Raw genomic sequence first — 21595 nt, 5'->3', positions numbered from 1 at the left:
CACATTTTTATCCAGTTACCCTTTGCTAGAAAAATATAATTCTTCATGAAAACTGGAGAGTGGTTTGAAAAGGAATTGGCAATAAGATTGTATTTCCCATGAAAGAAGACTATATCTTTTGAGGACACAATATTTTGAGACATCTCCAATACCCTGAGATAGAGCAGAACCCCCAAACAGATGACATTTGGTCCGATAGATGGCATTTTCATACCAATTTATACAGGTCACACAGAAATATTAGAAAGTCAGGAAACACTTGTGATCACAACTTTATTTGGATAAATTGCTTCTTTCTGATATCTATGTTTTATATTATTTTGCAGGGCTATAAAGGACAGACCCATTGTCAATTTTGAACCACCTTTTGTACTGAAACTGAGTCCTAAACCACACTTAGCTCCCGGCACCTCATGTGTCCCTATGGTACTTATTAGATTATAATTCACTGACTTCTGTGAAAAGATCTGTAGATCTAAGGGCACTGGATCTTGTCTGCTAATAGTCAGATTTGAGTTCTTGACCCACTCATGACAAGTGTTATACTCTGTCTGCCTCAATGTCCAGGAAGACGTTGTGGCCATAACTCCAATGGCCATCAAAGACTCAAGAGAACTCCTGAGGGCAGGCCAGGGAGGATGGGAGAGAGTACTATACTCTATTGGGTTAGAATCTCCCTGAAATCATTTCTTTTCTTTTTCACAACTGCCCATCATAATGTGCATGTGTATTTTGTGGATAAAAACTAAAGCTCAGAGAGGCTGAAAACCTTGGCTAAAATCACATAGCCAGTTAATGGTAGAGTAAGAATTTTAATTCTCACCTGAATGGCTTCAAAGCCCATGTTCTCCTCAAACTCAGGTCAGAGCAAGAGGAAACTGACCATGGTAGACTGCATCTTCCCCCAAATGGCCACAGCAGTGTTTCCAATCCCTCATGCTCTTTTCACAAACTTGTCCCATGTTGTCAAGAGGTGGAGTCGATATCCCCTCCCCTTGACCGTGCACAGGACTCTGTGGCTGCAGCAGAAGTGATGCCATGAGGTTTTCAAGGTCATCAAAGGCAATCTGCATTCCGCTGTCTCCCTCTGAGTGAACCTTCAGATGGTTCAGCTCACGGCCTTTGAGCTGGCCCAGCTGACACCCCTTGGAGCAGAGATAGCTATACCTCACAGGCCCAAATTACAGATTTATGAGCAAAATAAATGTTGCCATTGTTTTAAGCCACTGTGTGTTGGGATAATTTGTTATGCACCACTAGTAATAGGGAAAATCATAGAAAATATATCAACTCAATACTTAGAATCATGATTTTAGCATAAAGGGCAAGATTATATATATATATATATATATATATATACACACACACACACACACACACATATGCATGTGTTTGCATGGATGCATAGATATGAATACACTTAGACTTGGAGACCCTGGTTATAGCACTGGTCACATTCATGACAAGGAAGCGTAAGTACATGCCTTCCCTGCCTGTTCCATCCCCCTCCTTCTCTTAGAGGCAGCAGAGGAGTGAACACTCTCTGATGTCTGATTGTTTAGACTGCTTTTTCCTTCTCGTGGATGACGGCTGCTGTGAATCTTATCTGCTCTGCGTGCTTCTTCATGTCCTTTTTTGTTTCACTGGAGAATTCCTTCTGTGCACCATGTGGTCTTCGGGAGGTATCCATTACGATGCCTTGTGGCCCTGCCATTAACACCACCTCTGTAGGATGCCCTGGGTGGCTGGATCACTCAGATTGGCCATTCTGAATTCACCATTTCCAGCCCAGAGATTGCTTTGGGGATGGTCATGGTATTCAGACAAGGCCCATTTGCAGGTACCCTGAGATTGACAGCTGGACCCTGGAAAAGAGAGCTCTTCTGTGGTTGATTGAATTACGAATTCTCATTCTTCACCTCTCCTTACACCCATTCACTTTGCTGTGTAAGTTTGTAGTTTCTCCAAGAAAAATGCAGAAAATATTTCCTTGCCCCTTCACTTCAGACTTGGCTATATGGCTTTTTGGTCAATAGGATATTAGTTAACTTGCCCAATGGTATCTCTGTTTTTGTCTTAAGAAGAGTTTCCTTGGGGTTCCTTCTGCGTCTTCATCCTTAGCCTGAGAAGGAACACACATCCCCCAGGACAGAGTTAGTCTGGCTGCCTTAGATGGAAGCAAAGCCTCCTCACAGTCAACCTTCAAACTGATAAGCAATAAATGCTTCTTACTGTGCACGATTGAGATATGTGGCTGTCATGCAGCATTTTAAAGAAAGCAATAGAGAACTAATATACCTTCTTTCCGTGGCATTGCTAAACCAGGAAAGCATACATTCAGATGGCTTGTGGCTGTCTTGCCGGTGAGACAGCTCAGCTGAGAATGAGGCCGGGCAGGGGCTGGCAGGACCAAGAGATGGAGAGCGAAACAAATCCACTTGAGCCTGTGGATCCAGCTGCTGCCTAAAGCATTTGGATCTACCTTTGGAGTTTCCAGTGACAAGGCAACAGATTCCTTCTTTTGCTTAAGATAGTCTGAGTACAGTCGCTGTCACTTAAAATGAGAATAACCTAGACTAGCACACGCGTAGGCACATAAGCCACGTCTGATGTGCTCCCTGCCTCTCCAGCTCCCTGCTCACTCTGGCCCCCATTGCCTTTCTAGCACCTAAATAACTGGCTTTTATCCAGATACTTTTCCAGAACGTATAAAAGATTTTACAGTCGAAGTTTGCTCAAAAGCAGAAATTGTCAACCTGTCCTCCCCTCCTCCTGTACAAGATGTTGCAGAACCTGACCTGCAAAGGACACAGCTTGGAGTCCACCAGCTGGGGCGGGGTTTTGGTTGTCACTTGAGAAGACTAACTGGGTTCTGGCTGTCCTGGGGTCTCGGCAGGCCGAAAAGCTGCAGCTCAACGCAGGAGACTTCTGCTTTCTCCTTCTTCCTAGGGGCAGGCAGCAGCCAGCCAGACTGAGTACATAGGATTGGCAGCTTCATGCTTGATTTACAGGTTCTAATCCTAGAAAGTTCATTTATGTCCCCATGGAATACAATTTATGCAAGAAAGAAAGAGCCCCGCCTCCAGATCTGTATACATGTCTGTTTTTCCCGGCTCTCTGGGTACTTCAGAAATGTAAGCTATGGGATATTCCAAATAACTCCACCCTGGAGTGAACCACATGGGGATATTTGAAGTGCTGTGGTTGTTTTTTTTTTTTTTTAACCAATATCCAAGAGCCTAGTTCAGTCTCTTCCCAGGTTATTCTTTCCTCACGAGTGTCTTTTAATCTCCCCCCTACCTCCCTTATCCCAAGGGCAGTCCATCCTACACCTCACCAGTGAGAGCAGAAAAGTGGTACCTCACACGCAAACACCTGCTCCATGAGAAGTGGGAGGCGGCCGCATCGTCACACTGAACAAAGGCCCCAGATTCCTGCCAGAGCGTGGGGCCGGACCCAGGAACCACACGTGACCATCCCCTCCTGGCAGCCACACCACGTGCTGACCATCAGTCCAGGGGGCTTGTCCTCGTTCAACTTTAGTTTCGAAGCAGGAGCATAAGGAGACGATGTGGCAGAGAATCGCCATGAAGCTTTACAACAAACACATTTTATCAACGTATTATTATATTCAGACATAAGCAAGCCCAGAGGATGATGCAGGGTTCCAAAGCCTGCCAAGGTCTTGGCAGACCCACCGCTCCTGCACCCACGGGGGTGCCATCCCAGAGCAGGGCTCTACCACCCTGAACAGGAGACTCGTCGGTCCCTGGGGAACACGTCAGTGTGCCCCTGACTCTCCCCCGAGCACTCCCTCCCACGTCCGCATGAGGGATGAGGCCCCGTCAGAGTCCTGCCACGAAGGGACCTATTACCAGGCACTATAGGTACGTTAGACATTCTACAGAAATGTCTCCTCTAATTTCACGATGGTGCCATGAAGGAGATTGATGTACACAGTCCCATGGCCTCCAGGATTCATTCTCCTCATTTTTCTACCCAAATTAAGAGCAGTCTGTGACCATTCAGGCTGACAAGGTGCCAACTCAGCAAGCTTGACTCCTAGGCTTCTCTGCAGCCGTGGGAGACCACGCCACACAACTCTGACCAGCGAGCAGCCGAGTAAGTCCACGTGGGCGGGCTCTCAGGGACGCTATTGTCGTCTTGACTGAAAAAGGACAGATTCGGCTGCATATGCCTTTTGCCTGTTACCTGTCTTGCCCCTTCTTTCTGCATGGGAGGAGCAGGTCAAGATGCCTGGAGGAGCAGCAGCTATGTTACCACCAACCATGAGAGGATGACGGGGCACAAGCTGGAAGGATCTCAGAGTCCTGATCCATACATCAGTGCTGTTATTACCTCTGTTTTACAGATGGGAACACTGAGGCTTAGAAAGATGGAACGGTTTGAACCAGGTCACAACATAGGTCAAATCTTTAAGTCCAAACTCCATGCTCTTTCTATAAGTTCTGTTTGGAAATACACTCTTAAAATTAGAGACTTTAAAGAATATATGTGTGCATTTGTTCTTAATTCTAGTAGGATATACCAAAAATGTATTCTTACTTTTACATGGAGCTAAATTCGTGGGATAGGGAAGCTGATTGACAGGGATGAAGGGAAGGGCACTGAGCGTGGGGGGTTCAGAAAATTCTTCCACAGTGAGATTGGAAATTTCTGGCTATAGCCGTGTGTGTGTGGGTGTGTGTGTGTAGCGATGCAATGAGGTTAAATAAGAGCTACCATAAAGAGACAAAGAGGGGGTGTCACTAAGTGGAATTTATATGTAAATCCAAGGGAAGCAAGTGAACTCTTAATAGCGTTCCAGCAATAACAGACAAGACTTTCCTTTTCTTCCCTACCCCTTTCTTCACCCCATTAAAATGAATTTCAGAAGCACTATCACACCAGAGAAGAAAAGAACAAAATTGTGTTTGTGTTTAAGGTACTGGATTTAAAATTTTTATTTTATTTAAAAGGTTTAATCTTCTGTGCCCTTTCCACCCAAGTGGGGGTGACGTTATCTTGAAAAGTCACTTTCTTATTACCTTTAAAATAGACTTTTTTTTTTAAAGTGGTGGGAGGGAATCTTGTTAGGGACTTCTTTTTCTCTAATGAGCTGTGGTTTCCTGATGTAGCCTGGATCTGCCTTAAAAGCGTCTTCATTCACATGCCGTTTCACTCAAGGGGAATTAAGCAGGTCAAACCCAAACAAGTTTTTCATTTATACCAAGAATAAATGATGCTCCCTTGGAAGTGCCTAGAGAAAAAAATCTAAGGAGAGATTTGATTCTAAACCCCAGCACCCCATGAGCCTTGAACTCCAGGGATATTGTTCTTGCTTTGATCACAGATCTATGAAAGAAAAGAAGAAATAAAGACCCAGTATGTTCTTAGCTGCATCTTGTCTTTAGATGGAAAATACCATATTGAGTTTCTCCCAAAAAGTAAGAAAAGCTATGCATCCATGAACGGTAATTTCTGGAGGGATATATGGCTTAGCACCAACTTTCCCCCAATCTGCTGACTTAGTCCCCCCTTGCCCCCATTCAGATGGATTGGTACCACCCTTTCTCCATCATCAAAACTGCATACCAGCAGTCTGGGAGTATCAGCAGATATTTATCTAAATTACTATCATGCAATTGAAATAAACTCAGTGCTACACGAAGTGAGGGGTACCTGAAGATGTGGACTCCTATGTCAGGATTTTAAAACCAATCTGACCACCAGCATCATGCTAAGGTTGTGTGAGGTCTACAGTGAGCCAATCTATGTGCCCCTTCTCCACACGATAGCATTTTTATTTGGAAAAATTCAGATAAAAGCCAAGTACAGGCTTAAATGATAGAGTCATGAGCAAGGGCTGTAAGCAGAAGTCATTCAGGGCCACAGAGCTACTGGAGGTAAGGACACCTCCCCAAAGCAAGGACCAACCTGAGGTTGGAAGGCTGATGCTCAGAAGACAGGTCACCCCCATCCTCACCACCCAAGAGGGCAGGAGAGGCCTCAGGGGAATGAAGGCGTGGCCTGGGCTGATTCACCACCATCTGTTCAGACATTTTAATGATAATAGCAAATAGTTACTGGGCCTTTGCCTCTCACCAGGCAGTGTGTTAAGAACTTGACCTGGAGCGCCTTGATTCATTTTCACAACTCTATGGGATTCTTATTAGATTTTTCATGGAAGAGGTGACTAAGGCTTGCAAAAGTTAAGTAACTTGGCCAAGACACCATGGTAGTTAGTGGTTGAACCATGATTCAAAGTGGGCAGCTAGACCCCAGCTGGCTCCATAATACTAAGAATTAAACTGTCTTCCACATGCTAGATAGTGCCTTGGGCACTGGGAATATCAACATGATGGAGACATTTCTCTCTGGCTTATGGCTGATTTTTTTCTACTTAAAGATTCATATAATCTAGTTATTTCTTAATGCTTAAAGGCTTTCCATGCCTCCAACCCCCATATTCTGGAGCTGCCTGTGCAATCTCCTTGATAATGACTGTCCCAGGAGTGGTTCTCAAGCAAGGCTGTAGGGGACTCTCCACCACCCTTTCTGGGGGATGTGGTCAGGGCATAGATAATTTTTGTGAATCCCCAGGTTATCCAATGTTTAGCCAGAGTTGGGAATCTTTGCAGCAGTTCACGGCGCAGCATGGGCTGTGCTAGTATGTCTGTGCAAACTTTTTGTCCTTAATCTTGTTCTCTATGGTGGGGGTGGGGGCATGTCTGTATGTAGCACCATTTTCAACTCTGGGTTGGGAAGTGCCTTGCTTTCTGTTCAGTACATGGTATAGCCAGGGCCCCGGCAGCAACTATAAAGCAATTGAAGTCTGGAAAAATTGGCGAGGTCCAGCTCTCACAGTCTGGTTGCCCACAGTTGGTCTTGGACAGGGGTGTGGGGGAACAGATGTCAGGTTGTTAATAGCAACCCTAGGGTTTTACTTCTATTAAATAAACTCCCTTGGGAGGAACCAAAGAGCCAGTGGAAATGAGATGTCACTGTTTTAAGAGGGTCATTTGCCCCTAATGATGGAGATAAACAAAGTAGGTAATTGTTTCCTGCCCAGAGAAAGGTCACTTGGGTGACCTCGTGAATAGATTTTTTTTAACCTCGTTTTGTCTTCCTTATCAATCACCTTTCATTACAAAAATAAAACTTCTATATGGCACATGTTATTTCCCTTTTTCAAAAAGATTTTAGTGAACATATTTGGCTAAACAACTAAATTCAAAGTGTTGGGGTTGAAGGAGTATTTTGGTGAAAATTACCACCAACTAACAAGGCCAGCTGGGACCAGTCAGTTACAGTCTTTGACCTTCTGCAGTTCATTTGCTTTTCTTTAGTTATCTTTTCCCAAACGCACTGCCAGTGGTCTTCAGGCTTTCGTTTACTGGCAGGTGCCGACTGGATCCCCATCTATAGTTACTAAGAGTCTGCTCAACGCCTAGCTTAAGACCTTAGACCTGCTACCTATCCAGCCAAGCCTAGAATGGCTAACGGATGTACAGAGTGCTTAGGAACTACCCTCAAAAGGATTCATTCCCAACACCACATCCTTCGTAGGACACTCTGACCTCGTTCAAGGAATACCTGTAGCTATTTCTCAAGGAATTCAGCAAGAATATGAAATGGTCTCAGGTTCAAAGTTATCCCTTAGTTTTTACTCTTTTCTATAAAGCTGCTTGACGTCTTGGTCTTATTCACCATGTAGATTTTATAATAATTACTTGCTAAGTCAATGGCTAAATATAAAATGCAGGAGTAAAATCATTGAATTATATAAAGCCTGTGCCTTAGTGGGTTCATTTTGTATTATAGGAAGGATGTGGGAAGCATGTGAAATGTTAAATAACTAATGGTATTCTGGACCTTTCCACCCCAGAAAAATTCTTCAGTGAGTCATTTTCAGACAGCTTTTGAGATAGTTTTAGAGATTTTCTCAGCCCAAAGAACTGCTTATAATGGAAACAAGTAGAGATATTCAAGAAGGCTTTTACCAAATATCCTATTGTTATTCAAAGGGTATTTCAGCATTTTAAAAAATATTTTTCCCCTTTTTTAAAGGGAGGTACTGGGTATAGAACCCAGGACCCTGTGCATGTTAAGCATGTGCTCTACCACTGAGCTATTACTGCCCCCTCCCTTTCCCAGCATTTAATTCACTAATTATCCATTCAATTCTTTGACAATGTTGGATTTCTGAGTGGCAGGGCCCGAGACACCACCATCAGTGCTCATGGTGGGGACTAGGTGCTGGCCAGTCCCAGTGAGGTTTGCTGGTTTCTTTCCCTCTGCGGAACCCCTAGCCCAAGAACAAAGTCTCACCACTGCCCCAGCTCAATGTTGCAACAGAAACTTTGAGTTATGTGGGAGAAGGCAGAGGGTCGATTAAAGGACTGGAAAATGAGACCTATGAGGAATAGTGAAAGGAGTAGGGATTACTGAGCCTGCAGAAGACAAGGCTGAGGGTCGCTTTAACAGCCTCCTTCTTTTCTCTGGAACAATCTCTCAAGCCAAGGAACACGGCCAGCTGTTCAGCATCTCCGCTGAAGACCAACCGGGAGGAAATAGGTTCAAGCTACAGCATTAGGGATTTAGGACACAAGAAAGAATTTCCTGACTTTGAGAAATGTTAAACATCAGGAAAAGTTACCCACAAGGGTTGAGGAATCTCCTTCTCTTGGGTATTTTAAAATAGGAGATTTTCATAGCTGTCCAGAATGATTTAAAGACCCTAGCAATTGGGGGGTGGAAGAGATATGACCAAATAATCTCTTTTGGAGTATCTTTTGGTTTGAAAATCTAATAAGGCATTTTCAGAATTGTTCCTAAAAATTAATACACTTAGAGACATATTCTCTCCTGATCCTCATTTGTCAGTCTAGTACAAAATTTATGTTAAAGTAGTATTTAAAAAGGAAGAAACAGCAGGATTGAAGGCAAAAATAAAAACCCACCTCATTTACAGTTACAACTCTTCAAGCTATTTGCGCTTGAGAAGTGGAGTAATTCTCTCTCTGAACAGAGCCATTCAGTCTGTGTTCTCACTGTAAAGTAAAGCGCAACAGAACTGCATTGTTTCCATCACAAGGTTACCTGGAGTATCAATTAAGAAATGAAAGTGCCTTTTACAGTGACAATAATTATGTTATACACATGCAAAAACATCATTATGGAAAGGTATTTTTATTTAAGTATCTCAATACTTCTCTCTAGCTTTCATTTCTGCAGAGAACCGAGTCAGGTCTGACAGAAGAAACTCTAAACTCTCAAGGCACGGCTGGCTGTTCCTGCCATATCTCTGGCCCACAGTCAAGAAGAAAGTTTAGAGAATTTCACTTTGATGTCTGGCCTTGGAATATTTCCTGGTGGTCTGACAAACTCAAGGGCTTCCAACTAGAATTTCAAACCCAAGCAAACATCTGAGCTCCCAATCAACCACTTGGCTCCGTTAGATCCAGGTGAAGAGGCTATCATCTTGTTCCAACCATTCCCCAGGGATTTTCACGAGTGTTGGGGTGGATCACGTGGCTTAAAAGGCAGCTCAGGAAAATTGCTGAAGAGACCCCAACACGGGTTCTGGAAAGTGGCTCATGTTACAACATGCTGGTGCCATTTGCTTGGCTAAGAAGCTGTAAGAGGAGACGGCAGATGAGCCTGGAGGCACAGACTTCTCCTCTCTCCTTGTACAGTGCCTCCTTAATTTGGTGAATGTCAACTAATTGGGAAGGCTTGAGGAAGAAACCTACTGTGTAGCCCAGGGAACTCAATTCAATAATTTGTTATAGCCTTTAATGAAAAGGAATCTGAGATAGATAGATAGATAGATAGATAGATAGATAGATAGATAGATAGATATACACATACACACACACAACTGAATCACTGCTACACCAGAAATAAACATAACACTGTAAACTGACTATACTTCAATAAAACAAACTGAGAAGAAAAGAAAAGAAAAGAAACCACATCACTACTTCGAAGCCTGTTCCGAGGTGGGACTGGGTTTAACACACTCTCCCACGGCTGTGTGTTCCCGAGGCCAGCTTCGCAGCTCCCCTGTCATTTTTTTTTAATGCAAATCTCCCTCCCCTGGTGAGACCACTTCCCAGAGTCCTGGAGGTGGTTGTTTCCCAGGCATCAGTGTGGATTTACTAGAAGAACTTGGTTGGGATTCTACTCCAGAAGAATCCCATCTCAGTAATTTACAGGCTTTCTCCTTGCTAATGAAGATATTACTTTATCCCCAAATTACCAAGCAAAGAAAAGAGGAGGGAGAAGTTTTGGGATGGAAGGAGTTGGCTTATTGCTAGTGAACCGTGATGAGAATTGTCATTAAATCTTCAAGCTCAGGAAGACTCCACTCCCTAAAAAAGTGGAATAAAAGACGAAGAAGGCAGCATTTATTCAACAGCAATTGTACCACATAACCCATCAAAGTCAATGCACAAGCAGTCACGGGGAAAGAGCATTCAAAACCACATCCTGAAACCGGCGGCAGTGACCCCAGTGTCAGCCCACTGCCCTACAGTCAGAACGTGCATTTGCAGCAAACCACTGACTCTCGAATGGGAACGCTACGGAGTATTTTCATTTTTATCCTCAGATGAGTTCAACTTTTTCTAGGGCCTGACTCTTGGAGGAAAAAAAAATTTTTTTCTCTTCCTGCTGGTCTCTTGGCAATTTCTTAGGTGTGAGAAGGAGAATAAGAGCTAAAACAAATGCTACTTCTGGGGAAAAGCCACATTCCAGATGAATTTCTGTTGCTTAGTTTATTCCCATATTTTTCCTTCTCCCTGGGGCATAGAGTGTTTTTTTACCCCACTCTATATGCTGTGTGGAGTCACAACTCAACATAGTGAGACACACACCAAGTCAAGTGTGTGAAACTATTTCTTGAGTTATGCAGTTTTAACCTTCACATTAATACTTGCAGGGGGAAATGGGAGGGTCCCCCTCCCCACAGAGTTAGCTACCTTAGCAGGTTGTTGGAAGGAAATTACATTGATGAAACAGTTAGACAGTGATTAATATGCACCATAACTCATTGCCATATCCCTGTTTCAGCATTCTCCTCGTCACAGTGGGATGTCCAATTACTCACTATCGATCAGCAATTGCATTGCGTGCAATAGAATGGCAGCATCAATTTATTTCATCCTATTGAGTTCCCGCCAATAACAATTGATATTTGGCACATGCTTCGCAGAGACATTTGTCTGCCATCAGGGAGTTGATTAACAGGTTGGCAGTTTGGATGTTTGTGAAAAAGGGAGGAAAAGTGCAAACTGCTTATGAATTCGTTCTCAGACCTGATGTGAAGGAAAAGGCCGTGTTCTCCCCTCCTTGTCTAAATTTAGTCTCTGCGATCAGCTGTTTGCCCCTGCCAACCAGTTCACATTCAACACTGTTCTGCCCTTATTTTTTATTGATAATCATGTGAATAATTAAAGTCCAAGTGCATGAAACCCACATAAATCATCTTCAGGGGGCACATAATGAACCTGGGCTCAGCCATTGCTCACAGCATAAATTAAGGCCAAAATATTCACGGTGTAAACCAAGCATGTCGTTGCCTCCTGCAGAATTCATAGTAACCTGCTTGTCACTCAAAACCTACCACCCTCAGGGGAGTCCGCTAGCAGAGGACCCTTCTCTCCCCAACCATCACAATGACCACTGACTATTTGCCTCTCCTTTGCCTCAACCATTGATGCTACGCAAGCAGACGACATGCTATTTGTTTTGAAAGTCCCACTTGCTTCACTTGGCCAGTCCTGCTGCGGCCCTAGCATTTGCTCTGCGCTTACTTTGAGAAAACCCAAGCAGCCTCATCCAGGGCTATTAACCTCTCTCGCTAATGTCATCAATCACGTGCTTGGCACCTGGGCTTCGCTAGACAAATCTAACAACATCTGCCACGCATTCTGCAACTTTCTTTGGATTCCTCACACTTTATTTTCGCTTTCATCTCCTCTTGCTGGTGAGATGTATGTCTGATCCTGGTCAGATGCCAGGGAGCTGGTAACGTGCCATTCTTCCACAGGGCGGCGTGCCTTGTGAGAAATTGGGCTGGCCACTCACTCGGGGCTGGCAGGTGTACCTGGTGCCAACATCTGATGGCCACTGAAGCTTTTCCTCGGAGAACTTCCTTGATTCAGAGGACACTGGAGTCTGAGAAACTGCTCATATGTGTACATGGGAACAGTTGGCACATTAAAAGCATCTTTGGAAAAAAATCGTTTTATTTAGGCAATAGGTCACAGATTTCCTGCCCAGACCTAGGGAACATCCAAGAGCCCTACTCTTTGGTCATCCACACCCTCTCCTTCATCACCCCCAGAGGCAAGTCCCATTTTCTTTTTGTGTCATCATCATTCTTCAGACCAGCATTTGCCTGGCATCACGGGGTCCTACCTGTCACCCTGACTGTGGCTTTCACACACCCAAGATGACACCAAGATGCTTACTCTGATTGAAATGTTCAGGATCCCAAAGATCAATAGCAGAGGCTCCTCTTGGAGGCGTTAATGACTCCCCACCCATTTCCTTATGGCAAACATGTCCTCCAGCCAATATTCCTAGGACTTCTGCATCCACGAGCTTAGAGGAAAAAGCCAAGGTCCTGAAATATCCATCAGGCCTATTATTTTATTAGTCACCTTGTGAAAACTTAAATTTGTCCTCGACCTTTTGTGATGGAAGATGAAGAGCGTGCAGGAGAGAGAGAGGGACTGTTAAATAAAAAATATCTGCTTCCATGAAACTGTCATTAGTAATGAAGAGTGCATTTCAAAGTTCTCCATGAGGCATCCAGGGCTATTTAAATGATCAAGGGAAAGCGCACTCATACCTCAAAGATCTTTTTTTATTATTCGGTAACTTCACTCTTGGCTTACTAAGCCTAATATTTATCTTTTTCAATGAGCCTCATACATTGTGAATCTTTTTTTTTTAAAGAAAAACTCATGTTTATATAGTTTACAAGCTCATTTATCTTCACTACATAAAATTTATTTTTTATGATAAGGCTGTAAAGTAAGGGATCATATTTTAAGGTCCTCCTCATCTTAAAGAATTCTTGAACTGCCAGTGTCTAGGGGAGAGAGAAAAATGAGAGTGCTGATTCAGTCAACGCTGATGCCAGTGTATCTTCATTCTAAAGAGCTCTCAAATATTTAATAAAAAATTTTTTTGTAATAGACTTAAGTGAAGTAGGCAGCAAGACATGCATCATATGATGTCCATGATAAAGAGACTGTAATTGAGGTGATGGGAGGAGCAGGCACTGCCCTCAAATACACTGATATTACATTTTTTTCCACTTGGATGCCCTCCCCACGCACACTAATCCATGGACCTGAAGGGGAATAATCCACTGACATCCAATTTTCTGCGAGAATTTTTTTTTCCCTTCCTGAATGAGGCAATTTGTTCGTGAAGTAGCCTAAGTATTAACCCTTTCTCAACTAAATGGTCTTCACAAAAGAAAGATTAATTCTGGCATTGGAGATTAAGGTCACTGAATCAAAAAAACCTAGTCAGATGCCCTCAATTTCTAGCCATATCCCCTCTTGTCTAGAAAAATAACAAGGGAAACTGATTTTTTTTCCAGTAAAGCAGAAACCAGGAAAGCTCAATATTGAACCTGCAAAAATCTTGCGAATGAAATGGGGCGGCAGCTCCACCAGATTCTGGTTCTAAATGTTTTCTACCTCTGAGACAGAGCTAGAAAAATACACACACACACACACACACGTATATGCAAACAGTTGGTAATTTAACAAACATTTATATGATGCTCAGTTCAGAGTAAATAAAATATGAGCTCAGGTTGTTCAGAGTATAGTGGGAGAGATGCATGCAAGCAAATTACAGAAAGCGTGGAAATCATCAGGAACAAGAGTATTCAAAAGATCCGAGAAGACAGAGGGCAGGCGTGACTGCAGCAGGGAGCGTTTTTTCCAGGGAGGGCAGGGTTTAGAAGGAGGGATACGGGGAAGGCAAGCCAAGAGACAAGCCGGGATGGTGCTATGAGCAGCCTAAGAGAGCGAAGTCACAGGGTGGTTTGACCTGCTATTACAGGGCATACATAACAGTGACTTATTTTGCAAGCTCTTGCCCCATCTACCCGTGCACGACCTCAGGTCCCTCCACGTTCCCCGCCGCACCCCCACCTCAAGTTTCTCACGGAGTCTCCGGGAGGTACCTCACACGCGCCAACGGAAGAGGTCCAGTTATCATCCGCTCCGCGCGGGCCTCCCTCTGCCAGGCAGCCCTGGGTCCTCTGGTGCTGCTGAGTCCCTCGGCGCAACTGCCAGTTATGCTGAGCCCAACCTAGTAACAGAGCCGCTCCTGAAAGACAGTGTTGCTCCCACAAGATCTCACTTCCACTGCTGCTATGTCCCCTCCCCCCTTCAACTACTCCCCTGTTCTCTAACCTTGGAAGTGTCAGGATTGGTCCCTATAACTGTATCAAAGGCTACAGAGGACATTAAACATACTGTGGACTCTTACAGAATTTGTAGTGAGGCATTATTTCCATTTGCACACGCAGGTCCCTCTGTCTGAAGGCTCCAACATGGGGAACTAGGGACTACCCCATTGTATTCCCAGAATCATCCCCACCCACCCTGACCCAGGCCATGCTTGTACGCCTGGTTTCCACATCTCTCAGGTAGACTTCTCTCTTAAGATGCAATTCAGCCCTGTGCAAACACACACAGGGTAGTTGACTGCGTGCTGGGTTGTCTCAGTCCCTGCGATGGATGTGGTTCAAGCTGAGACACCCTCCCCCATACCCGGTGACCGGTGACATGATTTGGAGAGTTCCTTAAGAAGCCCCATTAAGTCACTACCACTGAGAAGAGAGGTCTTATGTACTAAAACTCTTAGTTACAAGAGGGGGGAAAACTGATCTCAAATGGTTTTTTTTAAACCCAGGAAAGTTCACATCATTGGACAATCAGATGGCTCCACTTCTACAAAACTTGATTCAGCCCTCAGACAATGGGATCAGAACTCAGTTTCTCACCTTCCATTTCTTGGCTCCACCTCCTTGGCTCTGCAATCGGGCTGGTTGGTACCAGGGCAGCTGCCAGCATGTCCCTACGCTATATCATTCTCTGTGTATTACAAGCAGGGAAAAGAGAAGGTAAAAAATTTCTCTGTCCCAGAAGCCCTGGCAAAATATCCCCTTACAGCACATGAACTTGAGCCGTCACGATGGCCAGAGTGACACAGTGGCTTAGGAAACTGCCCTTTGTCCCAGCCCTGGATCTGGGGATAGAGTCCACTCTGCTGGGAAGCACATGATGGAGTGTGGGTAAAGGAGCACTCTCCTAGAGGAAAAATCAGAAAACTGTCTTTTAAAGGGGGGGAGGAGGATAGAAGGTAAGTGACCAAAATTTTAAAATCGATATTACCCCACTATTTGTGTCCCTAAAATATTGTGGTTGCATTGGCACAAAGGTGATTTAACGAGCTGGAGTAGAGTTATTTGCACTGTCGGGAGAGCTTGATGGATGTTAGTCTGCGGGTCTGAGGCTCAGTGAAAGGTGTGGGCAGGGGGAGGGAGGTGGCTTGGGCACAGGCACTCACCTGGGGCTCTGGACACCTGGGAATGGGGAAGGTGGACCACTACCTGGATCAGTCAGACCAGAAACCAAAGAAGAACCAGCCGTGAGTCAACTGAAATGCACAAGATAAAAATAGTAGACTTCAACATAAACATAAAACAAAACATTGCAAAAATATCGGAGACTACATATCTAGTCTCTGGGCTGAGGAGAACTTCCTAACCAAGACTAGAAATTCAGAAGCTAGATAAGAAAGGATAGGCGTATCTGAACATATAAAAATCAAGAGGATTTGTATGCAAAAATCCAATAAATAAAATCGCAGGCAAATATCAGAACCGGAAAAAAAAATTTACCAGATTTAAAACAGTTGGTATCTATAACATATAAGATCTTTTTAACATTGTCAAGAATAAGCCAAACAATACGATAGAAGAGTCAGTAAAAGATACAAATAGACACATCACTGAAGAGCACATCTAAACGGCCAAAAGCATTTTTTTAATGTTCAGTTAACTAGTAGTTACGGGAAGGCAAATTAAAGTAACAATGCTATGCCATTTTATAACCATCAGATGGACAAATTAGTAAGAACCATCACACCAAGTGACGTTGGCTGGTAGGAATGTAGTAATTGAGAGAGTGTTCTTACATATAGTGGCAGAAATGTGATGCGTTATAGTTGTTTAGAAGAGCAATTTAGCAATAATTATAAAAACTGGAATTACATTTACTATTCAACTCAGCAATTCCACTCTTGAAAATTTATTTTATAGGAATAAAAGCACCAATACATGAGGATATTTGTGTGTGTCTATGTGAGATCATTGTTCAAAGCAGAAAAAAAAAACTGGAAACAAAATGAATGCCCATCAATAAGAAAACAGCCAAAATTGTATGGAGTATTCACAACATAGAGTATTGTACAGCCATAAAGAGAATGAACCAGAACTATACCAGCTGACTTGGTTTACTTCATGGGCATGTCAGGATGAGGAGGCACTTATAATATATAATATAATGTATAACCTCATTATATATGACAATTATAAAACCTGAACTATATTAATGCAGAGAAAAATATGGAAGAGCACACTTTAGATTGTATTAATTGATTACCTAGAGAAGAAATACCAGGGTATGGAGAGGGGGAAGTAAACAGCTGCCCTGGTTTGCCTGGGACTGGAGGATTTTCCAGAATGTGAGGTTTTCACTGCTAAAATCGGGACAGTCTCAAGTACTCTGGAATGCTTGGTCACCTGAGAGGGGCCAAGGCACAGGATGGCATGAGAAGGAAAAGGTGAACAAAAAAGGGGGGGGAAATGTGATTAAAATCATGTAATCATATATACATTCATGTGAAATTATTTATTCAGGTTGATAGTTGTAAAAAATGAGCTCTAAAAATACTTATTTTCACAATTTTCTGTACAATTTAAGGAAAGATTAAGTCCCACTCACTGACTCCTAGGATCTAGAGGAAGCTGCTCTAAAGATGCAAAGGCTAAAGGCAGCTTAGATTAGGGAGGGTTCATTCAGTAAATGTTCATTAAATATCCAGTCTGCGGAGTAACTTACCTACTGTTGACACAACACATAGAAGGTGGTCAATAAATATGTTGAATGAATAAGCAAATTTCTGGCCATAATTAGAATACATATTTCAGTTGATCACTGAGCAACATGGGTTTAAACTGTACAGGTCCCCCTACAGTTCTACAGGATCCGTGGTTGGTTGAATCCAAGATGTGGAACCATGGATACTGAAGGACGTCTATGGGATTTGAACATCCGTGGCTTTTGGTATACACGGGGCTCCCAGCCTAAGGGTACTGAGGCATGACTGTATTATAACCAGAGCATATTATAACCTGCAGACAGCATGATCTATCTCAACAACAAATGCTCTAGTAGAGGTAAAAACAGAAGCATATGAGAACACAGAAGAGGAGGCACTGACTTAGCCTAGTGATATCATGGAAACTCGACAGAGGAGGACCACTGAGGGTTTGAAGAAACAAGTGAGAGTCTGCAGAATGGAGAAAGTAAAAAGGAAACTCTAGGAAGCACAAACACCGAGTGCAAGGCCAAGAATCATGCAGAAGCAGAGTACCTCTGGGAAAGACTAAGAAGCGTCCTGGGGCCCGTGTGTAGGGGCGGCAGGAGTTGGGGAGGGGAGGGGAGGTGTCAGAGGCCTGCGTACCCTGCCAAGGAGTTTGAATTCACTTTGACGGCACTAGGGAGACAGAAGGAGTCTCCCACCAGGGAAGGGACACAACTGGATTTCATTTTTAGGAAGATAATACGAGCACCAAGATGGCAAATTGACTTTACGTCAAATGCCAGTTCCCACTGGCTGGTTGTGGGGACTTGAAGGACAATGCTAAGAAAGACTGTGCGGTCACCCCTGTCTGGGCTTAGCACTGAAGTGCCATGACTGGTCAGCACTGTCTACTGGGACAAGGGAGAAGGGGAGGCTGACAGATCTGCTGTGTCCTCATGCTGCACCTGCCGGCCCCGGGGAGGAGGAGCCTCCCGGAAGTGAGTGCCGTCGGGAAGAGCAGATTTGACTCATCCTCTCAGGGGATGAGGGACATCACTGACATCACAGAGGTAGAGAGGAGCAATCAGAATCAGAAGGGATTTCAGAGGTGAAACCAGTAGGACCGGCCGAAGGAATGGAGGAATGGACGAGGGCCAGGCACTAAGGGACCCTCTGGCTGACAAGTTTCAGACGAGGATTGCTTTACGATATTGGAACCAAACCCACTTGGCTTCCACACACACACCTCATGAGAGGGCACTGAGGACTCAGCAGTTCCCAGAGCTGCCGGGGCACAGCCGACACGTTTTGCCACCAAGTCACTTTCCGGTGTCTGTGGCCCCGGCTGCTTACCGCAGCAGTCCTGGTGATTTATTCTGCAGGCAGCTCTTGGAAGTTGGAAGTTCCTCCTGGAGCCGAAAACAGGAAGCATCGCCCCTCACCTGGCCGAGGGGCCAGGAAGGAATCCGTGGACTCTGACACCGCTGCGGGGCGAGCTCCCATGATGTCAGCGGTGTTTACCGCCACCCGGCGCTTCCCGTGACACAGGGGCGCAGCTCAGTCTCTTCACCAGCAGAGAGGAAGTGACTAACCAGGAAATCACCCCTCTCCCTCCACCCCCCGCCCCCCAAGCAGAGACGCTTTGGACTTTCACTAAAAATATCAACACCATCTAAAAATAAAGTCCATCAGCTCTGCCCTTGCCCCGGGAAATCCTGACCAAAGCTCGTCTGACGTCACCACCAGCCCGGGTCACGTCGCGTCTCAGAGCCACACCCCAGCTGGCCTCTCAGCTTAAAGTGCATTTTGAAACCAGTCCCCACCTGCCTCCCCATCAAGGAGAGGGAGAAGAACGGCTGACCACGATTGTAGCAAACGAGCGTCTTCCCAGGGGACGAATGGTCTTCCAAAATTCTTCCACGAGCTCACACACCCAAGTGGGTTTGTTTCCTGTCTGGTTGACTTCCTCCGGGCTCATTATGGTTTCAGTGTCGTTTTCCAGAGCAGGAAAGAGAGCAGGAGCGGGCCTTCGGCAGCCTCGAGTGGACATGCGGCGGCTGACCTGGAGGAGAGAGGGTCTCCGTGAAGCCATTTGTTAGGAAACCACTGACAGGCGCTTGAAGCATTTGGTAGTGGCGCTGTTCCTGCAGCTGGTTCCTGGGGCACTCAGTTTGCCGCAGAGTTTATATCCTGTCTTGTTCTAAGAAGCCGCAGCTGAAAGTTGGAATTTACCTTTAAGGAGGGGAGAGGAGGCTCCTGATAGGCTGGACTGATCTAGAAGCAGAGCTGGGATGCCTGAGCCCCAGTTCAAGAAGGAAGGATGGAGAAATCAGAACGAATTCTTGATTCAGCCCTTAACTCCTACATTCATGGAAGATTCCCGTTAATACGGAGCTGAGTTATTGGCTTTACTTCCCAAAACAAGGAAGCAGGAGGGTCTCAAATAGGACCCTGACTCCAAAGGAAGTAGCATAGCGTAGTGGACAAAGGCTTTGAAGTTAGACTCCTGGGTTTCCATGCCGTTGTCACCATGTGCAGCTGTGTGGTGTTGAGCTAATTCCTCAGGCTCTGTAAGACTCCTGTTTCCCAGTTATAAAAATGGGAGTTGGCGTGAAGATGAACTGCAATATGAAATGCCCAGTGTCCCATGCATAGCCAGTGCTCCTTGGACATCCCTGCAGGACACACAGTGTGCATGAATGAATGGATCCCGAGTGGTTGGCCGATGGGAAGGGCATGCAAGCTCAGTAATGAAACAAACTGAGACCAGGCAGTGGAAGGCATTCTTTTATTGCCAGTTCTCAGTCTCTGCACCAGAGAGCCCTGGAGGAAGGGGATGGAAACTGTGACACACAAGAGATTTTGGGGAGGGGGGTGGTGCACACATGAGGAGGCCATGCTGGGCTGTTGGATGCCCCCTCAGACCTCACTGTTGGCTGGAGCATTCTCTCTGGAAGGACCCCTGGGAAGGCTTCAGCGGTCACTGCAAGCCTGGCCCCCAGCAACTTGGCAGGCAAAGAACTCCAGCCACCTCCAGGGCACAGCAGTAGCAAAGAGGGCTATGGCCAGTGTGACTCCAAAGTGGTGATGGGGAGGGAATTATGGACTATCAGGAGGCACTTTAGGAGACCAGGAGGTGGGCACAGAATGAGGACCGTTGATAGATAGAGAAATAGAGAGATAGATAGACAGACAAATAGAAATGGAAAGACAGTTGACCCTTGAACAGTGTGAGTTAGTGCACCAACCATCCATGCAGTCGAAAAACTGCATATAACATACAGTTGCTCTCCCTATATGCTGTTCCTCCTATCTGGGGTTCTGCATCTGTGGATTCAACCAACCACCAATAGCATAGCATTGTAGTATTTACTACTGGAAAAATTTCCACGTATAACCCATGTCGTTCAAGGATCAACTGTATATACGATATACATATAAGAACAAAAACCTACAATGAACAAGAAGAAAACAAAAGGAAAGAAAGAAAAGGGAAGCACCATGTTAGGTCCCATGAAATATTTGGGGTTGCCTGTGAGCCGCCTCTGGAAAGTCCACGGTTCACTGCCCTTGTCTTCCAAGGCAAGTCAGCACCTCCTGGAACCGAGGAAAGCTCACTGAAGCGGAAGGAGGCACCCAGGAGATGAGAGGGGATGCTCCCAATATTAATTAGAATGTCAGCTCCATGAAAGCAGGGATCTTCATCTCCAGTTCGGTGAGTACGCTGCCTGGTGCATGGTAGCCTGTCAATAATTATATGATGAATGTGTTTGCTGACTCTGCCCTGTTGTTCTCTCAAAGTCTTGTTCTGGGTACATCGTGTGGGGCATACATGCGTCACGTTCATATCAGTAAATACAGTGTAGTTGAGGTTTTATTTCAAATGTTAATTGTCATTCCAGATGCTGGTTGTAGCCAACGCCCTTCTTCCTAACAGCTGAGGGAAGCAACCCAGGTCATGGAGAGCAAATTCTGACTCAGAAATTCTAGTGAGGCCCCAAACTGGTGCATATTTTTATTACTTAACATACATCATGGCCCAGGAGTAATTTCAAAGCTGTGCAGACCGTCACAGTCAGGGATTCAGCACTTCCCCTCGGAGCCAACTACACCCCCCTCCCTACCCCCTTCTGCAGATTTGGGGTTTTTTTGGTTTGGGGGTCATGGCAGAGTAGATCCTCTAGGGGGCAGTGTGTGCATACGTTTCAGCCAAGCAAGCACGGCGTTTTATGGTTGCTCAGGTAATTGCCACAGCAACAGGAGATCTGGGGGGTCTGAGAAACAAAACGCACTGTACAAAGTTGTTCTTTAGGGAGAGCAGCATAAAAGCGGCCTGAAAGAAGTGCGCAGTAGAGGAAAATCTGTGACACAGCAGAAAACTGGGGGATGGTCATGTTCAAAGCTCCAACCACCGAACTGCTTAAGGTTCAACACAGGAACTATTTGGCATGCTCCTTAACATTTG

General features: G+C 44.9%; 1 long non-coding RNA gene across 2 annotated transcripts; it reads right to left on the bottom strand.

Moving 5' to 3' along the window:
- Positions 1-8969: 8969 nt before the first annotated feature.
- LOC123613333 (uncharacterized) lies at positions 8970-18770 on the bottom strand. Of its 2 annotated transcripts, none has more exons than XR_012507109.1 (4): positions 18377-18770; positions 15610-15699; positions 15044-15350; positions 8970-14364 (listed from the first exon to the last, which is right to left on the bottom strand). It is a non-coding gene; the product is annotated as an uncharacterized LOC123613333 (long non-coding RNA). The 2 variants fall into 2 exon arrangements; XR_006720705.2 differs by having other exon boundaries at positions 15044-15134.
- Between the last annotated feature and the right edge of the window lie 2825 nt (positions 18771-21595).

Source organism: Camelus bactrianus, chromosome 5 (assembly GCF_048773025.1).
Source record: "Camelus bactrianus isolate YW-2024 breed Bactrian camel chromosome 5, ASM4877302v1, whole genome shotgun sequence".
Lineage (NCBI taxonomy): Eukaryota > Metazoa > Chordata > Mammalia > Artiodactyla > Camelidae > Camelus > Camelus bactrianus.
This window is presented reverse-complemented; position numbering and strand designations above follow the sequence as displayed.